The sequence below is a fragment of the Mauremys reevesii genome, linkage group 7 (genome assembly GCF_016161935.1).
Source record: "Mauremys reevesii isolate NIE-2019 linkage group 7, ASM1616193v1, whole genome shotgun sequence".
NCBI lineage: Eukaryota > Metazoa > Chordata > Testudines > Geoemydidae > Mauremys > Mauremys reevesii.
In genome coordinates this window covers 25,107,534-25,129,082 of record NC_052629.1, presented here as the reverse complement: position 1 = coordinate 25,129,082, position 21,549 = coordinate 25,107,534, and the positions used below count along the sequence as shown (strand labels likewise).

The window sequence follows — 21,549 nt, the reverse complement described above, 5'->3', positions numbered from 1 at the left end:
ACTTACTATTTGAAACAATAAAAATGCAGATCAGGAAAAACCACACAAAACACTTATTCTTCTGCTGAAAGTGAACCCTGTTTGATAACACATGGCCTGTCACATTATTTTTCTAGAAGCTACCCAATATTTCAAGAGCAATAGTTTTGTTAGAAATGCAGCAGCATGGAGAGGAGCAGTTAGGAAGCATGGAAACTTAGCCAGTGTTCAGTGAAGGAACAAAGAAACAGAACTGAGTCCCAGTTTTGCAGCTGATTTCCTGAGTGGATTTGGAAGTCACAGCTATGAGCTCAAAGCCTAATTTTGGACTTTAACCCCCCCCCCTCCCAATCTTTGGAGGTGTTTAAAATCCAGATTTAGATTTCACACACATACTGTTATATTGAGCCTGACCAAAACCCTGCATTCAAACATCTCCAGAGCCCAGGTGTTTGACTGCTAGAGTCATACATTTTGAACTTTGACCCATCTCTACATGGGACTATTCATTCCTACAGTTTGGAAGGATTGTCCAGTGGTTAGGGTTGTTGCTAGAATGTTTGGCAAGTCAGGTTCAGGTCCCTGTTTTACCACAAGATTCCTGCATGACTATGGGATAAATCCAATAGTCTTTCTATGCTTCAGTCGCCGTCTGTAAAATGGGGATAATAGTACTACTTCAAGGCTGGAAGATGAACCTAGATGAATCCAGACTAGAAATAAGACATACATTTTTAACTGTGAGGGTAATTAACCCTTGGAACAACTTACCAAGGGTCATGGTAGTTTCTCCATCACTGAATTTAAAAATCAATATTGATATTTTTTAATGATAGGCCATAAAACTTCCCCAGAATAATTCATTTTAACTATAGCCTATAAGAGACAAGACTACAGCAATATCGTCCTTTCTGGCCTTAGAATCTATGAACCTACAACACAGTGGCATTGTGAGGTTTAATACGTTAACAATTGTGATGCACCAGCTATGACAGTAATGGGGACAGTAACAGGGTCCACTTACCACTCTGGCGCCTCCTCAGCCTGCCTTTGGAATTATTTCTGTGGTTGAGTATGCCCCCTTCAGGTGGTGCATCACCACCATGATCTCCACATCTCTCCAAGGACCACAGCATCCTTTTCAGTGACATAGCACTTCAGCCGTGCCAACAGGGGACCTGCAGTCTGCTGTTCAGCCACTTCGCACCAGTGACAAACTGCAGCCCACAGTCTAGACCAGGGGTAGGCAACCTATGGTACACATGCCAAAGGCGGCACGCGAGCTGATTTTCAGTAGCACTCACACTGCCCAGGTCCTGGCCACTGGTCCGGGGGGCTCTGCATTTTAATTTTAAGTGACGCTTCGTAAACATTTTAAAAACCTTATTTACTTTACAGACAACAATAGTTTAGTTATATATTATAGACTTATAGAAAGAGACCTTCTAAAAACATTAAAATGTATTACTGGCACACAAAACCTTAAATTAGAGTGAATAAATGAAGACTCAGCACACCACTTCTGAAAGGTTGCTGACCCCTAGTCTAGACACTTCCCACATGGCTCCAGCACCCTCTCTACCCTTGTATCAGGGCCTCAATCTACAACCCCCCCAGTAGCCAGCCAGGAGCTGTCTCTCTGGCTCCCTCAGCCTCTCTTTGCAGCACTGCTCTGTCCAGGGTGCTGGCAGTTCTCTTGGCCCACAGGGACACAGTCCTTCCTCCCTAAGCTCCCAGCAGAGAACTAACTTCCTCTGCCTTGCAGCTCCCTTCTTATATGGGCCTACGTGGCCCTGATTGGCTGCCTCCAGCACAGCCTCCCTAGGACTGCTTTTAACCCCTTTCTCGCCAGTGAGGGGCAGTCGCCCCATCACAGGGACCTTAAAATACCTTAAATAGTTTACACCGGAGCAGTCAATTATTTTTTGTCACGGTCCAAATTTCTTGATCAAGGTATAGTCAAGGTCCAGACTCCAAAGAAAATAATAAAATAAGTAAATAAATAATAATAAATAATAATAATAATAATAATAAAAATAAAAAGATTTCAGGGTCCGTTCAAAAGTGCCTGGTGGTCTGGATTTATCCCACGGTCTGACTATTGAACTATCCCTGGTTTACACAACTGCAGTACATATACTTAGATCTCAGAAACCCTATGAGATAGATAATGAATTAATGTTTGCCAGGAGCTGTGAGATGCCATTGCTGAATTTGTTAGAAAAAGTATTTAGTGTACCAATTGCTCTGCTAGTTGTGATATTTTGACTAGAAATCTTTATCACAATTGGTCTGAAATATTTAAGTTCAGTCAAACAGATTTGTAGTGGGCAAATTTCAACACTATATGTAGAAAAAATGCACATGAAGCCCCAGAAGATAATACTGTTTATAGTTACAAAGGATATCATTTGTAGAATATGATTTTAGGCTTAGGATTGAATGTTGCAATTGTAATTTGAAAATATTTAATCTTTATGTTGCAATTTATGGCCTACTTCAGATACAGATATTATAATATTTGTTATGATGGTTTGGAGTGGTTTTTTTATTTGCAGTTTGTAGTTGCAGCAATTTGAAAAATAATCATCATCAAACTCGAGTCAGCATTTACAGAAAGATTACATCTCTAGACCTGAGATCAGGAAATAACCACTTGTTTTCAAAGCAATCAGATCCCTATTTTGAAATGTTATGGCACGTTTATACACTCCTCAACAAGTTTCAAAGTCACCATTCTACTTTAAGGCAAGAGATCTGTGCTAGCCCTTAAATCATACTTCCACTTAAACAGATTGCCGCTTCCTACCTGAGAGGATCCAGTATATCCTTCATCTGGAAAAAACTATGAAGAGTTATTTGTTAACATCTGCCTTGCTAGTGTAAAAGACTAAAATGTTTATCTTCAATTTCTACTGAAAAGGAGAGTATATTAGCAATGGTATATTGAGCAGTAAGCCATCTTCTGGAAATACTTTACAAGGAAAAAAAAGAGTTCCATCTTTTTTCTGGCAACTGACCTTCAGATTTTTCTTTAAATACCTGTTTGTACCTTTGTTATCTATCCATGTTTTCTGTTAATCAACCACAAATCTGCCACCCACAACAAAAAAAAGTTGTCCCCTTCACATCAGTGGTATTACCCATAAAGTAAAGTACTACTCAATATGAAGTAAATGGACAGAATTAAGCCCTAAAGTACATTAGAATTCCTTTCTCAGTTAGCTCCTGTTCTACAGCCAAACAGGATGCAAAGTCAATAGAAAGATTTGACCAAGACATGAAGGTGAGAGACAGACATACACTGCGATGGATTTAAGCACTACAACTTTATTAGTTTAATAATAGGGGAGGACAGAAAGGTGCTGTATACCAAACTTCTCCCCTAAAGTTCTTCAGAATTCCCTTCAATTAGGGCCTGATCCAAAGCCCACTGAAGTCAATAGGAAGGTTTAGTACTGACTTCAACAGGTCTTTGAAGCCTAAAATCCTTGTTTCAGAGAGGTGGACATTGATTATTAAGAATAGTATGTTTGTTCTCTTTGGTAATAAATATTATTAGACACTCACTATATTTCACTTATGGCTTATATTATAATAATTGCATAATATTAAGTAGATGCACTTGTGAATAGGAATCTCTGGAAAAAATCAAGATTCTTTAAAGGGCTCCTGTGAAGCATGTTTAAACAGACATTCCACAAGGACAAATAGATGAATTATGCTTTCCCTTAGCAGTCTGTGGCAACAACAGGAGAATACTAAACTGAGAACATAAGGGACATGTTGTAGAAAATGTTCTGCTTTACTTTTATTTAAAATGTAGCTGTATAGATGAACTGCCTAGAAGCATCAACCATTGCCAATCAAAGCTCATGTAATGAATAAGTCTTATAAATGTTCTAAAGTCACTACTCCACAGAATTGCTTAAGTCATTTGAGGATGAAGATATTTCACAGACATGTACAATATCTTTTTTAGTGTTTTCAAAGTACACGATTTTTCATTGGCAAAGAAAGCCTTTGAAGTTGTCCAAATAGCTATGGAAGTTAATAAAGAAGTAATTCCATATTTATAGAATCATTTTCCCTTCTTCTTAAAAGCAGGTGCACAGTTTAATGTAAAATATAGATATTTAAATATAAATGTCTCATGACAACTTCATATGCATTTAGATAAATATATTTTTATTAAACTGAATGTTTGCATATCTTTCAAGGTATACTGAAAGATAATGTATTATGGGATCTAAAAGTACAATCAGTAGTATAGGGAAATCAGGTTTTATTATTTAAAATTGATTGCTACATTGTAGAAGGCAGAGTAATGCAAAGGTTCTACTAAATTACATAAATCCCTAATGGCTCAGTAAATATGTACTGCATAGTTGATTTAGATCACTATAGGCTTGTCTACACTGGCACTTTATAGCACTGCAACTTTCTTGCCCAGAGGTCTGAAGAAACACCCCCCTGAGCACTGCAAGTTTCAGTGCTGTAAAGTGCCAGTGTAGACAGTGCACCAGCTGTGCTTCCAGCACTGATAACTATGCCCCTCGTGGAGGTGGGTTTTTTTATAGCACTGATGCCGCCAGGGGCGGCTCTAGCTTTTTGGCCGCCCCAAGCAGTCATGCGCGGGAGGCGCCCCGGAGCCGCGGGAGCAGCGGACCTCCCGCGGGCATGACTGCTGGTCCCGCGTGGCTCGGCTGGACCTCGGCGGCTCGCGGGTCCGGCGGCTCCGCTTGAGCTGCCGCAGTCATGCCTGCGGGAGGTCCAGCCGAGCCGCGGGACGAGCGCCCCCTCCGCAGTCATGCCTGCGGCAGGTCCAGTCGTCCCGGGGCTCCGGTGGACCTCCCGCAGACATGACTGCGGCAGGTTCGCCGGCCCAGCCCGCTGCCTCCCGCGGCCGCAGGGGACGCCCCCTAGATGTTGCCGCCCTAGGCACCAGCTTGTTTTGCTGGTGCCTAGAGCTGCCCCTGGATGCCGCGACTACACAGCCACATTAAAGCACTGCCATGGCAGCACTTTAACATTGCTAGGGAATTGTTAAAATTAAGAACAAGTTTCTTTGCTAAGTCAGCAGAGTTATTAAAACTGCAATATGAAATTTGGCAAAAGTAGATGCCATACTGTGTAAGACAGACTGACACTATCCTGAATGACCTTAATTCAATAAAGTTAAGCCTTACCGCATCAGCTTCGGGGCACATTGTATGAGAATTGCAAATGTTTGTGTACTATTGTGAGATTGTGTGGCACATCTTTAGCAGGAAGACAAGATTAATGCAATGTCTGGAAGGTATGGGGAAGTTCAAAGGTCTTTTTAGAACAATACATGAAGTGGATTTCGTTAGGAAATACCTTGAGGTGAGGGGAATGCAAATTCTTCCCTTCTGAAGCCAAGCTTTTGAAGGTCCCACACACACACGCACACCCAAAAGTAGGTAATTAGTCCATAAAGACCCCTGATCTGTATAAGATGGTAGACTAAACTTGTTATGTGTGCTTTTTCTGAACTCAAACTGTGATGAACTTGTAACCACAAAGACACTGGGGGGGGGGGGTGGGGTGGCGGAGGGATGGAGATTATAGATTTATCTTGCCAGAACCCATGCTATATATGAATTCAGGTATACTTATTAGGATGCATATAGCTTCTTATGTTCCCTGTGATGCTTTTTACCTTAACAATAAAGTAGGTTTGATTAGAAAACTGTGTGGTAACATATCTGTAGCCAATCACTCTTATCAGTCTCTGAAGACAAAGCAGACAGGTCTGTTTAGATCAACCGTCTTTGCTGGGAAATACATAGTGAAGGCAGGGAACTGTACAGCCTGGAAATACCCCAGTCAGAAGGGAGAGAGACACGTGTCTTCATACTGGAGAGCTGGAAGCCTGTGAGTGGGTGCCCTTACTGGGCGACTGAGGGAAAATACAGGTGCCATTGCCCTGAACTGTGACACTGTTTTGCAAGTATGACTTTGTAGTGAGTCTCTCCTTCTAAGTCTTCCATCCTTGCAAATACACTTTCTAACTTGCCAGTATTTCCTAAGTGTACTCAAGATCAGACACTCCCCCCTGTACATCTTTCCAGAGCCTCAGAAAAATCATAACCTCTGACCTCACTCAAAGAGAAAAGCTTTAGAAGAGAGCCCCTGTGGGATGATGAAAAATCCATGGCTTCAAGACAATTATCAAACTTCCCCTTCCACAAAAATAGTTTGTTAAATACAATGTTTGCTAATGGAAAATGTTTGACTACTATAAGTACAAGACCATTTTAAAGACATTGGTACACCACTATAGGCTATATTTGGTCAACATCCTACCAAGAGCAATAGAACATTTATATGTGGGGGGCAGGGCACTAAGTAAATGCCACATTTGTTTGTTTCATTTTTCAAAGTAAGAACTTTTGAACGGGACTTTCCACTGAATAGGATTTTCCTGGATTTCCATCTGTAGTACAGGAACTTGCCTCCCTATGCAACCACTACTGGAATTTGGAGTGCTGTATCTTCTTATCCTATCTGACACCAAAAGAGGAGTGCAAAGAGGAAGATGCTGCCCAAATAAAAGATTTTATTCTTTTGCTTCCAATGGCTACAAAAACCCAGCTAAAGTTATACAAATAAAAATGTGCTGAAGGAGATTTGAGTACGATCAAATGGAAGTTGTGTACAAGCAAAAAGGAGCATTTCCTACCACACCCCACCTTTTTGGGACTGCACTTGGCTACCTTCCTGAGATAGTCTTCTCTGCCCTTACCTAACCAGGGCCAAACTCCAACCTGGTGTAAGTAAGCACAGCACCGTTGGAGTTTTCTGGCTCTTTACGTGAGGTCAAATTTTGGTCCACAGACTCTGAATCAGGAGAAAAAAAATGAGTAATGGGTCAAAGACCAAGCCTATGAAGGGTGATTAGGTGACAATAGCACTTATCTTCAGATGCAAGGATTGGGGGTGTTTCTGAACAAAGTGTACTTACAGGTGGGCAACTGGTAGCATGAACTTGCTTACGTGAAGAATATGCTGTATACTTGGCAGGTCTGGAAGGCAAACCATTAGGAAGAAAGTCTGTAGTGTAGTATTTGTTTTAGTCTCACAAATCTCTTTATCCTCTTTCTGATTTGTGTGGGATTTTGGGGGTGAAAAGGCAATGGTCTTCTTGACCCTATAGCAGTTATGCTGGCAAATAGTGGTGGAAAAGCCCAGGAACTTTTATTCATATTTGAAAGTGAATTTCGGTTTGACAGTGTTTGCAGCCCTTTACTTTGCATTTTCTGTAAATAGTGAAACCTGAGAACCCTAATATTTGTGAAGAAAAAAATGTTATGTTCACGTACTTAAACACTGAGTGAAAGCAAATTCAAAGTAGAATTTTTAATTTCAAGTCATTGATCAATTTTCAGCCTAAAGAATATTAATTAACATTTCATTATGAAAATCTTAAATTCACACACTGCTGGTGATTTATACAAGCTGTCCAACCAGAACTGGGGTGGGGGTGGTTGGCAGAAGTTTGCATGAACAAACATGTTTTTGTATCAAGGGTGAAAGAACAGCTGAGATTGGGACACTGACTTATTAGTAACTACTGCACAAAAGGTTTCTTGAGAGATTAAGACCTTTTAATGTATGAAGAGAGCTAAACAGAAGAGCTGAACATAAAATATAGACTATAGTAAAAGGATCTCTTACCAGAGACAAAAGCATTCCCATTCTCCACTCCATTTTCATGTTGGCTCCTCTGCAAGGAGTGCTTCCTCCTCATTTAAACCCTCCCTGAAAACTCTCTTCAGTGATCCTACAAGAAGTGAATCTCTAATATTTGCTAGGGGCTAGGTTGGCAGTCACACTATGATGAGGAGGAAATAAGACATCTCCTCTTGCGCATTTCCCAGTTAATAGTATCCACCCAGAACCACAGCTGCTGTGTTTGAGGGAGCTATGAAGTTGCTACTGAGTTATTCCTTCAGAAGCAACTTGCTGGAAAGTGAGCAGTGAAAAGGAAGAGCTTTTGCTCCACACCACTCTACATACTAGCCAGGGACCATGTCCTTCTGTAAAGCACCTTTAAAATAGAGTCATCACCATCATCTTCATCTTCACTAAGGCTGCAGGGAGAGAACAATAGGAGCAAAAAATATTAGCTTTCTTTTTAAGTATCTGTGGTTTTGGTAAAGAAGCTCTTGCCCATGCTGAGATAAAATTGGGTTTGTTTATTCTGGAGAAGAGAAGAGAAGACTGAGAGGGGACATGATAAGCGTTTTCAAGTATATAAAAGGTTGTTACAAGGAGAAGGGAGAAAAATTGTTCTCTTTAACCTCTAAGGGTAGGACAAGAAGCAAATGGCATAAATTGCAGCAAGGGAGGTTTAGGTTGGACATAAGGAAAAACTTCCTAACTGTGAGGGTAGTTAAGCACTGGAAGAAATTGCCTAGGGAGGTTGTTGAAGCTCCATCATTGGAGGTTTTTAAGAGCAGGTTACACAAACACTTGTCAGGGATGGTCTAGATAATTCTTAACTTGGCCATGAATGCAGGTGACAGGACTAGATGATCTCTTGAGGTCCCTTCTAGTCCTACTAGTCTATGATTCTATGAAGGTGAACGATATAAATAAGCAGCTGGCAATGTGGGAAGTCCAAATATATCTCAGTGAAAAGAACCACAAAAGATGATCAGAGTCAGTTCAAGCACGAGAACAGATTCATGACATTCCTGGCATTTCCCGTTTCCACACAATTCAAAAATACCAGAAGAGCAGCCTTTAACATGGTCTAGTGTTTTCGCAATTCTGCTTCTGGCTTCACCTATAACCAGGAAACATGGACCACAGCAATGGGGACAGGGAGAAAGACTATTGAGACTTTTCCAAACTTCACGTAAGATTAATTTTGAAGTGTGGGAAAGAGTTCTAGTTGGATCTTATTTTATTCAAATTGATTAGCCCACACAAATTTAGCAGAAGCAGCTGGTCTGGTGGCTACTGTGTTTCCTACACCTTAGGACAAGTAAACAGAAACTTTGTAACACGTAATTATGAAAATCATGACAAGTGATGGCACAGTATTCAAAATAGTGCTAAAATGAGATTGAATACATTAATGGTAAATTCAGTGATTTTTATTTGACCCTCAGAGTATAAAAGGAATGATTGTATATGTCAGTGAGAAAGAATATATGATTGTAAAAATCAAGGATATGTATATCAATGCATAATATGGTACAAGGGAGATGATTTTATTGCTATATGTAATACAAGGCACTACTACTGTATCTTTTATTTGTCAGGCAGGCGAACTATGGGCAAATTGCCACACTCACAAGTACTGAAAACTCCTATTATTTTCCCAAGCCCAGGGTATTTTGTTTTAAATGATTAAACAGAACTAATTAATTTGAATAGCTGCTTATCTCATAAATCCAAAATCAGAGCTTTAGCCAAGGCCTTGGGAGTACAATATTTTTAATTGTACAAGCTTAACCCAACAGTGAGATAGAAACATTTTAAGCTTTCCAAAGGAACAAAGAGAACTGGCAATTGTGGAAAATCAAAGAAATTTACTTCCAAATTTGTACTAAATTTAGCTTAGCATAAGACTGAGCAGGTAAAGCCCATAGAAAAGTTTTGCCATTTATTATTTAGACTGAGAAATTAGCTGCAGAAAATATTAACCTGAGGTTTGAGGCATGTATATAGTGTTCACTTTACTACAGGTCTCTTGAAAATGTTGATAGCATTCATCCTAAGAGCACAGTTTTCAGAGAGACACTTTAAACTTCATTAATTCAGTGGAGAGAGAAAAAAAACTAATTATTTTTCTACTCTGACTTGTTACAATCATTCCTCTTATTACCATCCCTTATAGTGCATATTAAGAAAAAGGCACTTTTTTGCGCAGTAAAGCAATACAACACACTGCAGTTCTCGCTTGTTTTCCCAAACTGCTAGCCATTCCTTCAACTAACCCAATTCACAGTTCTCGTGTTAATCCTCTCAGTGAAGTTTGTAAATGTGAGCACGAAGATCTCTAAAGAAATCTTATCATTCTTCTCCAATACCTTATTTACACACCTCAGAACAATGACACATTTTTAAATAAAGGAGTATTCACTTGATGATGATGATGATGGGATCCCTTACCCCACTCGTGTCAAAAGCTTTGAACTGCTTTCACTTCAACATTAGTATTATCAATAATTGATTAATTTTTCACACTACACCTCAGGGAATGAATCTCTTACCTCTTCACATCAACCACTCCAGTGATTCCTCTTATTGCCTCCATCCACTGCATGGATGCAAGTCCCTGACTTCATAGACTTCTTCAAGTTTGTCTTCACTTTACTAGGAAGTATCCCTCTAATGACAGGTCAGCTATGAGTGACCTCCTTCATATAGACTGCCTCAGATCTACCAGGAATGCACTTATGTGACACTTCGCTGGGCACCACCTACTATCTGGCCACAACAGCAGAATGGCACAGAAGGAAAACATGTAGCACTGCATTTCTATGGTTCTCCTAGACTGCCCACTCCCTTTCCAGAAATAGTCCCTCTCCATTACTAGCAACAGTGCCGGTCTCGAGCCTGGATAAAAGAGGAGGGTTCTGCAGTTGGGTTTGCAACCTACTCACATAAAACTTTACTGCAAGAGAAACGGGTCATTTTAATGAAATCTTGAGAATGGGAGATGCAGGTAGGTGGAGCTCAAAATGCAAGTATGGTAGATCTCAATGAAAGGTAAAAGGAAACTGAGATCTCAAGACATCCAATCCTGATGACCAAATCTGTAACAGTAATAGGCACATGGAGTGTATGTACTTTGTATAATATGGGGGAAAACGAGCACAGGTTATGCTAGAAATGAAAGAGACTTGGTTGATGCCGGTGGCTAATAAAAAGAGATTGGGAGCTACCCACCCCAGATGGAGGAGGAAGATGCTGCATATTTCATGGAATGAAAACAGATGTCAGAGTAAGGGAGCTGATGGAGCAGGACATAGAAAATACAGTAAAAAAAAAAAAGCCTCAGGTGGTTGGGACATGAACACCATGTGGAAGATGGGAGACATGGTAAGCAAGCATTTAATTGGGTACCCCCAGGAACGAAGGAGAAAGCAAGGAAGGCCAAGGAAGAACTGGCTGAAGACAGTGACAGAGGATATTGAATGTGCTGGCATCACTTGGGAAGTAGAATCACAATTCACAAGTGACCATAATCAATGGAGGAACTAGACTTCCCAGTGTGTCAACACCACAGAAGGAACTAAAGTATGAGCGTGACAAGGAGAGTGCTATGCCTACCCAGGCTATCATGAAGGAGCAGTCCACCCTACTGGCTCAATTCATTACTCATGCACCTCCTCTCCATCACCCCAGGCAGGGGTGGTGAGTTATATGGGCCCATGGTGCCTGGGCTTCAGCAATATTCAGGGCCTGGGAGCCCAGCTCCACCAATGTCTGGGGCCAGGTCTCTTGCCCAGCCCCACCTGCCACCCTTGCGTGCCTCCCCCAGCCCCCACTTGATGCCCTCATGTGCCTCCTCCAGCCCCTGGAGCATCTCTATCTCGAACCGATGGCTGCCCCCTGCAGTTCCACTGCGCTCTACCCTGCTGACTCCCGGCATCAACTGCTGCCGCAGGGTCTTAGTGCCACACACACACTAGGACACTACCCTTTTCCAGCAGGACCCTCCACCAGCACAGACCCCCGCACACTCCCACAGTCACTGCTCCTGTCCCACGCTGGGCAAGGAGCAGCCTCACCCCACCCCCAGTGAGGCTACCGTGAGTGGCAGCAGCAGAGGAGGAGGTGCACATGTGATGGCAACCCCCCCCCGCCCCAGCACCCACCGCAGGGGAGGCGAGGGGCTTCCTAGACCTGAGAGGTGCCCTAGGAGCATGTGCAGTGACAGTGGTGTGAGGTGAGTATGCTGCCAGGGGGGAGAGGGCTGGGGGGAGAAGTCCTCCTCTCTGGCCCCAGCCCTGGGGCAGCCTGCCTGCACCCCAAACTCCTCATCCCCAGCCCCACCCTACCCCAGAGCCTGCACCTCCAGCCAGAGCCCTCATCCCCCCACACCCTAACCCTCTGCCCCAGCCCTGATCCCCCTCCTGCATCGTGAACCCCTCATCCCTGGCCCCACCCCACAGCCCTCACCCCTGAGCCCCCCCACACCTCAAACCCCACATCACCAGCCCCACCTCAGAGCCCTCACATTTTTACATTATTTAAAAATATATATATTGGCTTATAAGGCAGGTGTTGGGGAGGGGAGTAGTACTTGGACCTGTTCTGGCCACCACCAAAAATTATACAAACCTGCCACCCCTGACCCCAGGAAATATGAGGTGGCCTCTTTCTCAAGAACAATTAGGGATATTACTATCACCATGTGAACAATTGATGAGAGGACATTAGAGCAATTGATGAGAGGACCTTTGGAATAACCCCAATAAGAGACATACTGGGCACCTAACATGCAGCACATGGGGCAAGAAACCATGAGTGAAGTGAGGCAGACAGATTTATGTTATAACGCAACTGCAAAAAAAACTTGTTTAATAGTAAAGCAGGTGCTTATGGAGACTGAAATCAGTGGGAGAGCTGCTAGGTGCAAAGAACTTTGGTAACTCTGGCCCTTTAGTTAGGCTTCAAAATATGGATTTAGGACCCTAATTTAGGCACCTGTTCTTTAAAATCTTGGCCCAGCTCTCTCACATAGTAGTGCAAAGCACACCAACTATGCCACTAGGCATGAGTTCACCCAATTAACAATACTCTATTAAATTGGCTAGAGTACCACTGGCCTCTACTGGATAGAATGAGAGTTGCTCAGCTGTGTATCATGGGCCTTCTACTACTAATAGCAATGGGAGTTTTTCGAAGAGACATTATTAAGGGCACAAGAGCAAACTATCCCACTGCATAGGAAAGATAGGAAATGTGGCAAGAAAACACCCGGGCTTACCCAGGAGAATCCTAGAAATAGTGGAAACTAGGGCAAATGACAAAGGATGAATATAAACAAACAACAAGTACGTAGAGTCAAAATTAGAAAGCCCAAGGCACACAATAAGATTAAACTATCTAGAGACATAAATGGTTTAGATAATGGTATAGAAAGTACACTTACAACTTTTGCGGACAATACCAAGCTGGGAAGGGTTGCAAGTGCTTTGGAGGATAGGATTAAAATTCAAAAATGATCTGGACAAACTGGAGAAATGGTCTGAAGTTAGGGTGACCAAATGTCCCAATTTAATAGGGACAGTCCCAATATTAGGGGCTTTGTCTTATATAGATATCTATTGCCCTCACTCCCTATCCCAATTTTTCACACTTGCCATTTGGTCACCCTATCTGAAGTAAATAGGATGAAATTCAATAAGGACAAATGAAAAGTATTCCACTTAGGATCAGTTGCACATATACAAAATGGGAAATGACTGCCTAGGAAGGAGTACTTCAGAAAGGGATCCAGGGGTCATAGCAAATCACAAGGTAAATATGATGCTATTGCAAAAAAATGCTGTTTCAAAAAATGCTGTTGCAAAAAAAAGTAAACATCATTCTTGGATGTATTAGCAGGAGTGTTGTAAGCAAGACATGAGAAGTAATTCTTCTGCTGTACTCCTGGCCTCAACTGGTGTATTGTGTGCAGTTCTGCATGCCACATTTCAGGAAAGATGTGGACAAACTGGAGAAGTCGAGAGAAGATCAACAAAAATGATTAAAGCTCTAGAAAACATGACCTATGAGTGAAAATTTTAAAAATTGGGCTTGTTTAGTCTGGAGAAGAGTTGGGGGTAGGGGACATAACAGTTTAAGTGATTATAATTCAGAAATTATTGTATGATTCTAGGATTCTCCTTTAGCTCAAATGGCAGGCACCTGTGCTTTAGAAATGGAAAGAATTGGGTTCTCCTCCCCTGACCTCATTGTCACAAAGCTTTGAGTGGCCAGATGTGCAACATAATGACATATCTAATGTCCTAACTGGCCACAGGTTTCTTAACCAAAAAACAAATTTAAATAGTGTATGTACTTTTATTTTTTTGCCAGCATACCAATTTTCATCTCTTAACATGAACTCTGGATTTTATATACACCTTCTTATTAGCTGGCATGGGAATCTTAACTCAAATTAATGCATGTGTATACATTTTAATTGTAGATTAAAAGTGTGCTTTGTGACTACATAAGAAACATCAGTGGCATATTAACTTATACTAGCTTTGTTGTAAAAAGCCAGAAACATTTGCAGTTATATGGAAATTACTTTACAAGTTAATTGCTCTGACAGGTGCCTAATAGCTCTTCTGAAGATGGGGTAAGTGCCTACACATGGGTAGCTCAAGTATTATTTCACTGGACCAACTTCTTTTTCTCAAAACAATGTCAAACAATTTCCGTTTTTTGCAATTTTTCCTCAACACATGTTCATTCTCCCATTTTCATATTGCACCATTAATTTTTCTACCTGCTTTCTTTAGTGTGCTACATAAAGCCACAGAATGTAAGTCCTACCTTCTCTGTTTGTATTTTGTCAGTACTCAAGATATTTTTAACTGCTTTTCAAATTAATTTCTAAAGTTTCCATCAGAAAGCAACCATGGTAAAACCCAGTAGGGATCCTTTTTAATCAAGGAATTGCAGATGAGAGCACTGTATGCCAGGACACACCTAGAGTTTACCTAGTAACAGTCATATGGTATTTTATATGACTAACATCACACATACCCCAAACATTGATAAGGAAATTCAGTTCATGTACAGACAAGATAATCAAACTCTGCAAAGCAGAAGTCAAACAACACACTACTATTAGGCAACTTCCACAACAAATATCTGTAGCGGTTTTCCTTTTCTATTGCACTAGCATGAGGCTTACCAAGACCTCTCATACACAAGTGAAGAACTGGTCCCTTTCTTCACCTCATTTGGGTGTATATTACAAATATATTACAACACAAGAGAAATATGCAATCAGATTTTCTTCATATATCATTCTTGTTTTAGTTTGGATAAATGAGTACAAGATGGATGCTGGGCACTCACTCTTCCTTGAGTAATCTGAAGCCAAAGGGAACTGAGTACTAGAGAAATCAATATCTATTTTTCAGTGTTATTCATCCACACAATAGTTTTGAATATCCCCTTTACTAGGTAACCACTCCCGGGGTTTAAATTAGAAATGAGTGATCTGTTTCTGAACGCAACTGGCAACCAGAAGGTTCTAATGGTATCAAGGTTAATGATCTGTATTAATCATGGGGACATTGTTCCTTTATTGAGCTGGATTTATCAACACAGCTAGGGACAGCTTGTGGAGTATAGGTAAACCTACCATCCTGCCTGCAAGTTTAAGAGCATACATTGGTTCTAGGATAGCACAATACGTTTCAGATCACTCCTGCCAAGGCTGCAGGTTTAATGTTCTAGGCTTTGCAAGTCTTCAGCAGATCCAGCTTGTAGATAGGGTGACTATCTGGTGGCACAATAATATTTAACCCTTAGACTGTGGGTAGCTATGGTATTTCTCTCACTGAAGGCATTGTGAGATTCACTGAGGTAGAACAGTGGTTTTCAACCTGTGGTCCACAGACCCCTGGGGGTCCCTGGACTATGCCTTAGATTTCCAAAGAGGTCTGCACCACCATTCAAAAAAATTTTAGGGGTCAGCAAATGAAAAAAGGTTGAAAGTCACTGAGGTAGAATGAGTGTGATTTGCCTCTTGTCTAGGACAGAGTTTTGCAGGGTGCTAGAGGTTTGGAAGATATTCTCAAAAGCTGTTTTATTCTAGTAGTCTCTCCAACTCATACCTCCTTTCCTCTCATCCCTTCCACTTCCACTGCTCCATCAACAATACCAGCCAGACTCAGCTCACCACTTGTTTCCTTTTCCCAGTCCTGTGTGCCAATTTTTATGATGCATCTATTCCAATGCCACAAGCAGCTATCCTCTCCTTACTCAAATCCCTCCTAAAAACCCACTTCTACTAAAATACTCACATAGATTGATTCAGCTTATATGAATGAACCCTCTAAAATGACTTTTCTCTGGGATCACCAGTGTATTTTATCCTCTTGAGGGTTGCTAAGTCCTTCAGAGTGAGGACTGTTAATTTATGTATTTGTACAGTGACATGCACTGACCACACTTAATAGATGAAACAAATAAATAGTCCAAGTTGGAGAGTAAAGGCAATTGTTATTACTGATTCCATTTCCCTTAGAATGGTTTAGGCTATGGAAATTTCCTCAGGTCAAATAAGGTGACTAAGAGTTTGCTTTTAATAAGCAGGGAAGTTACTCTTGTTAAAATAATTTGGTAAAGGCTGTGGATGCTAGATTAAAAGTTTTGAAAGAAGTCATGTCAGAAGAGTTGTTTGTTTCCCATTTGAGTTAAAATCGTGTGCAGCCCACACTTATGTTGGAGACAAATAGGGAATGTGTTCTATAGAGAGATGTGGGTCAAGCACATTCCACTGAAGGCTTTCCAAGGAAGACAGCAACAGAGAGTCGTCAAGGCTACAGTGGAGGATACGCAGAAATGCTAGGGACACAAAGCTTCCACGTAGGTGGAACTGGCCTCCTGCCAAACCAGGGAATCCACAGGGCTTGGGGGGGGCAGGCTTTATGGCCTTTCAGATAGGGGGATGGGGAGGAATCATTCTCCTCCCAGCAAATGATCAGGGACAAATCTCCACCAGGAGAAACTCACGGCAATTCCTTCTCTCTAGCATGCCCACACTAGAGCTTGCTTCAGGTTCAAGGAAACACTTTAATTTTGTTTTTAGTGGAGTTCTTTGGTTTGACTTTTTAAATATTTAATACAATTGAAGTAAAGTTTGAAATGAAAAAACTTTCCAAGCAGTCAAAGTGTTTCATTTCAAATATTTCAAAATGAAATGTTTTATTTCTTCAGAATATTTGTTTAGTTGACCGATTACCCCTCCCATCCCAAATGAAAAGAATTCAGCAAGTTTAACACAAGCTTGCTAAATGTTTCAATATGCATTTTTTCAGTGAAAAAAAACGTTCTCTGAAAAATGCCATCCAGTTCTACCTTACAGAGCTTTTCTGGCAGAGGCAGTGATTGAACCCCAAATAGAATAGGTTTCGAATTTAAGCTCTCAAAAATAATAAGTTAAGGTTTCATGTGTGCCTATGCATCACACTACAAGCATTAAATTACATGATCACACACTGCTATTGTGCAGAACCCAGGCCTCAATGGGTATGTCTACACAGCAACTAGACACCCATTCGGACTAGACAGAAATAAAATAGCTGTACCCCAAGCCCCACAAGCCAGCTGTGGGTTTTTCTTTCCTGTGTAACCATACCCTTTCAGTGTAGGTGTTCCACAATGAGCAAGATGTGGGGGCCAGATCCTCAGCTAGTGTAAGCTAATTTAGCATCCTGGACTTCAACTGGTGCAAACTGATCAGCTCCATTGAAAAGCTCAAGCTGCATATAATTACTGTCTGACCATGAAACTTAACTAAATTATTTTCTAAATGTATTGAGTAATAAATTTTACTTATGATGGCATTACTATGGCAGTGACTAAGCTAATTTTTTTGCTAATCCTCTAGCATTCCCATAGTGAACTACATGTTTCTAAACAACCAAGCAAAGTGAGACTGAGCAAGGGCTGTTCCTTCCCTTCCTGACAAAAACAGTCTCCTGAATACTTCTTAAGTATTTCGGCACCCTTCAAATTGAAATTTCATGTACACACTGGAATATGAATATGTTTAATAAACTGATTTTTACACTGCTATTCAGACTTGTTTGCAAGAATAATATTGAAAAAATTGTGAATCTTGCTGCCTGTAAAATGGTGACCTTTCTTTTATACATACATATTCACAGGTGTAACCCAACATTATCTGTACGTCCCAAGATGTATTTCATCAACAAGGTAAAATATTTCTTTATTGCGTGTATGGTTGACTAGGAATACAATTAAGGTAGTGTGTTTTCTTGTGAATGAAATCTCTCTGTGTGACTTTCAGATATTTAGAGGTGATTTACAGCTTTTGTATTCACATCACGGCTATATAAATATGAAAGTGGTAAACTGTACAGTCACTTTCTTCAACATCTGTTTTATCCTAAAAGTGATTTAGTCCATCTTAATTACTGACTAAACGTGGGTTCTCATTGCCTTTAGAGACATTAGGGATCTATAGACCCTATTTATAAGCTAGCCACAGAGGCAGAACTATAAAATATAATAGTACTATCAACAAGATTCAGCAGCTCACTCTCAGGGAAAGTTAGATGTTAATCTTTATTCTCCTATAGCAAAAATAGGAATTTTGTGGAGGATCTGACCTGTGAAATTCAACATGACATATTTTGCCATTTGATACTGAATACATTACTGAGCTAGAGCAGAGAGAATCTCTACCAGCCAAAACAATTGTGGAACAGTTGACAATTTCTTTTTTTAAAATAGAAATATGTATACGTTCTCTAATGGCAGAAGCATCCAATTAACTTAGGTGGAATAAAGTTATTTTATAATGGTACGATTTAAGTGTCAGCCTATAGCACAATATCATCCCTAACACCACCCTCCCCCAAACAAATTGTTAAAATCTACCTCAATTATCTAGTGTACACAGAAGTAAAATCATTGCTAGAGAAGTAGTCAGTCTCATGGGTTTGAAAATCAACCTCAGGTTTGTGTCAACGCTAAGGTATTAAGTATCAGAGGGGTAGCCGTGTTAGTCTGGATCTGTAAAAAGCAACAGGGAGTCCTATGGCACCTTTAAGACTAACAGATGTATTGGAGCAAAAGCTTTCGTGGGTGAATACCCACTTTGTCAGACGCATGTAATGGAAATTTCCAGAGGCAGGTATAAATATGCAGGCAAGAATCAGTCTGGAGATAACGAGGTTAGTTCAATCAGGGAGGGTGAGGTCCTCTGCTAGCAGTTGAGATGTGAACACCAAGGGAGGAGAAACTGCTTTTGCAGTTGACTAGCCATTCACAGTCTTTGTTTAATCCTGATCTGATGGTGTCAAATTTGCAAATGAACTGCAGCTCAGCAGTTTCTCTTTGGAGTCTGGTCCTGAAGTTTTTTTGCTGTAAGATGGCTACCTTTACATCTGCTATTGTGGGGCCAGGGAGGTTGAAGTGTTCTCCTACAGGTTTTTGTATATTTCCATTCCTGATATCTGACTTGTGTCCATTGATCCTTTTACGTAGTGACTGTCCAGCTCCCTGGCTGGCTCTCACAGCCTCACACTCCCTTCTGGAAGGTTCCAGCAGCTGCCGTATCTCCTACTTGTAGGGAAAGGGACTGTCTCTTTTAAGTCTTCCTTCCTGGAACTGTGGTGGTGATGAACTAGTGCATCAAAGGAAAGGTTCAACTTGGGGAAACTGGAGCTCAAGAGTGGGAGCAGGTAAGTTTAATAAGTACTTCATGCAGAGGAAAACAGAGGCTGTTCTAAGTGTGAGGAGCAGCATGGGGAAAAGATGCATCACATTCAGAGCTGCAGGAATATTATTTATTATTCCCAATAAGCTCTTTAGTTTCCCCACATGCATAATGGGGATAATACCTACTACACAAGATGTAGGCATGCTGAAAATAGAAAGCACCACACAAATGCTAACAATTCCTTCTCAGATATAGGGTGGTTCTTACCAGTAGATAGCTTACTGAAAGGTTCTTCATTCTGACTTTAGGATTCTATGAATACTAATGACTTCAGGCAGCATCAGATATTAGCATTGTTTTGGTCATGACTGGATATGTGTCAAATATATCCAGCCTGCTTCAGGGAAATTAAGATTTATAGCTTAACAGATACAAGAAGAGTCTACTAAAAACAGCTTGTGTAATTATTTTTTTAATTGAATCATGTTGCAAAGTGCTACCAAATTACAACATTTTTCTCAAAGGGCATATGTGGTTCAGCTACTGTACCTGTGGTTCCTGGAGTTAAATCAAAAATATGTAAGGGAAATTTTCATTTTCAATCATTAGATTGACAAACAGGGATTGTGAGTATGGTGAATGTCCTCTGTCCCCAGACATGTTGTAAGGAACGGTGATGAGGCCAGAAGTGCAGTACTCAAGTTAAACTTCTCATTACTTATCTTAGCTAGGTGTCTGACCCCCATTATCATAGTGTCTGTGCATCTCACCATCATTAATGTATTTATCTCACATGTCCCTGTGAAACAGGGAAGTATAATCCCCCTTATACTGAGGCACAGAGAGGCTTGCCCAAGGTCCCACAGGAAGTCTGTGCAAAGCAGAATCCTTCCTTTGCTCGTTCCAACTCCCTTTTACCAACAGATTAAGGCAAACATTGTCTTCTAAGCTTTAGGGAAGACTGATATGGCTACACTTAAACTTCAAAGCGCTGCCGCGGCAGCGCTGGCCGCGCGCGCGCTTGAAGCAGCTAAGTAGTCAGCGCCAGCGCTGGGAGAAAACCTCCAGCGCCCCTCCGCCTCCAGCCCCTGTGGGATCCGACAGCGCTGGGCGCGCGGCCGCAGCTGGCGCTGCTGGGGGGGGGGCTTTGCTTTGTAGCGCCGCAGCGGCGTGCAGGGTGTGTTTGTGCTTTCACCGCAGCGCTGCAAAAGTGTAAAGCCTGGCCCCCCAGAAGCTTGATCTTTAACAACATTGAGACACTGACCACTTTTGCTTAAAGGGATACCATCAATGCAAAAATCAATTCAAAACTAGATTAAAAAAAAATCATGAGTTTAAAAGGTGTCAGTGTCCCTTTAACAGAGCTCACTCAAAATCCCTATTCTCTCCCCTAATCTCCTGTGAATTAAGGCCCACACAACAAAACCCAACTCCAGAGCACAAGCCTTGTTCATAGGAATGAAGGGGAGCATCTTCTGACACGTAACCCTGACACTGCCAGTATGGCAAGGGACAGTGTCTCATAGCTTTAGCCCTCTTAAAGGGCCAGATCCACCAATGGCATGGTCATTAAAATGTCAGCAATCTTTCAAAGTTTGCTGCGGCACAAAACTAGCCAATAATTAAAGCTGTGATTCTGTAAGAAGTTAGGCACCTGACTCCCACACACTTTGGTCCCTTTGAAAACTCCAGCTAAAATGGTCAAATGACATTTCATGTTACTATATACGCAAAGCTCAAGGTGGACGATACAGTGGTTACCATTAAAAACTTGAAAATTACCATTTACAATGAATGTTAACATTGTCTAGGACTAGGTATTCCTGATCTTGGAAAACGAATTACTACAAAATACCTCAACAATATGAAATAAGTTCTTACACAATGGGCAAGCTTTTAACAGTGACCGCTGTATACCTCATGTACATTATAGAAAATAGTTAATTCTCTTCCAATAGTGATACAACTGTTCCTGAAAAAAATCTTCTATTATCATAATCTTTATATTATGGAGGCTTCAGAGGATAAATACATGACTAACATTTATGGCCATGGCTTGGTATGCTTATTGACACGAGGTTGGTTTTGTTCCGACAGTCCTACACTACTTAAGATATCTTGAAGTGTTTCTATGACATATAAATATAAACCATTCATGTATG

At 41.1% G+C, this 21,549-nt stretch overlaps 1 long non-coding RNA gene across 1 annotated transcript in view; it reads left to right on the top strand.

Moving 5' to 3' along the window:
• The first annotated feature begins 977 nt into the window (after positions 1 to 977).
• Positions 978 to 21,549, top strand: part of LOC120368982 — a 31,539-nt gene continuing 10,967 nt past the window's right edge. The window contains exons 1-2 of the long non-coding RNA XR_005582868.1: positions 978 to 1,221; positions 17,868 to 17,916. This is a non-coding gene — a long non-coding RNA (uncharacterized LOC120368982). The remainder of the gene's footprint in view (positions 1,222 to 17,867; positions 17,917 to 21,549) is intronic.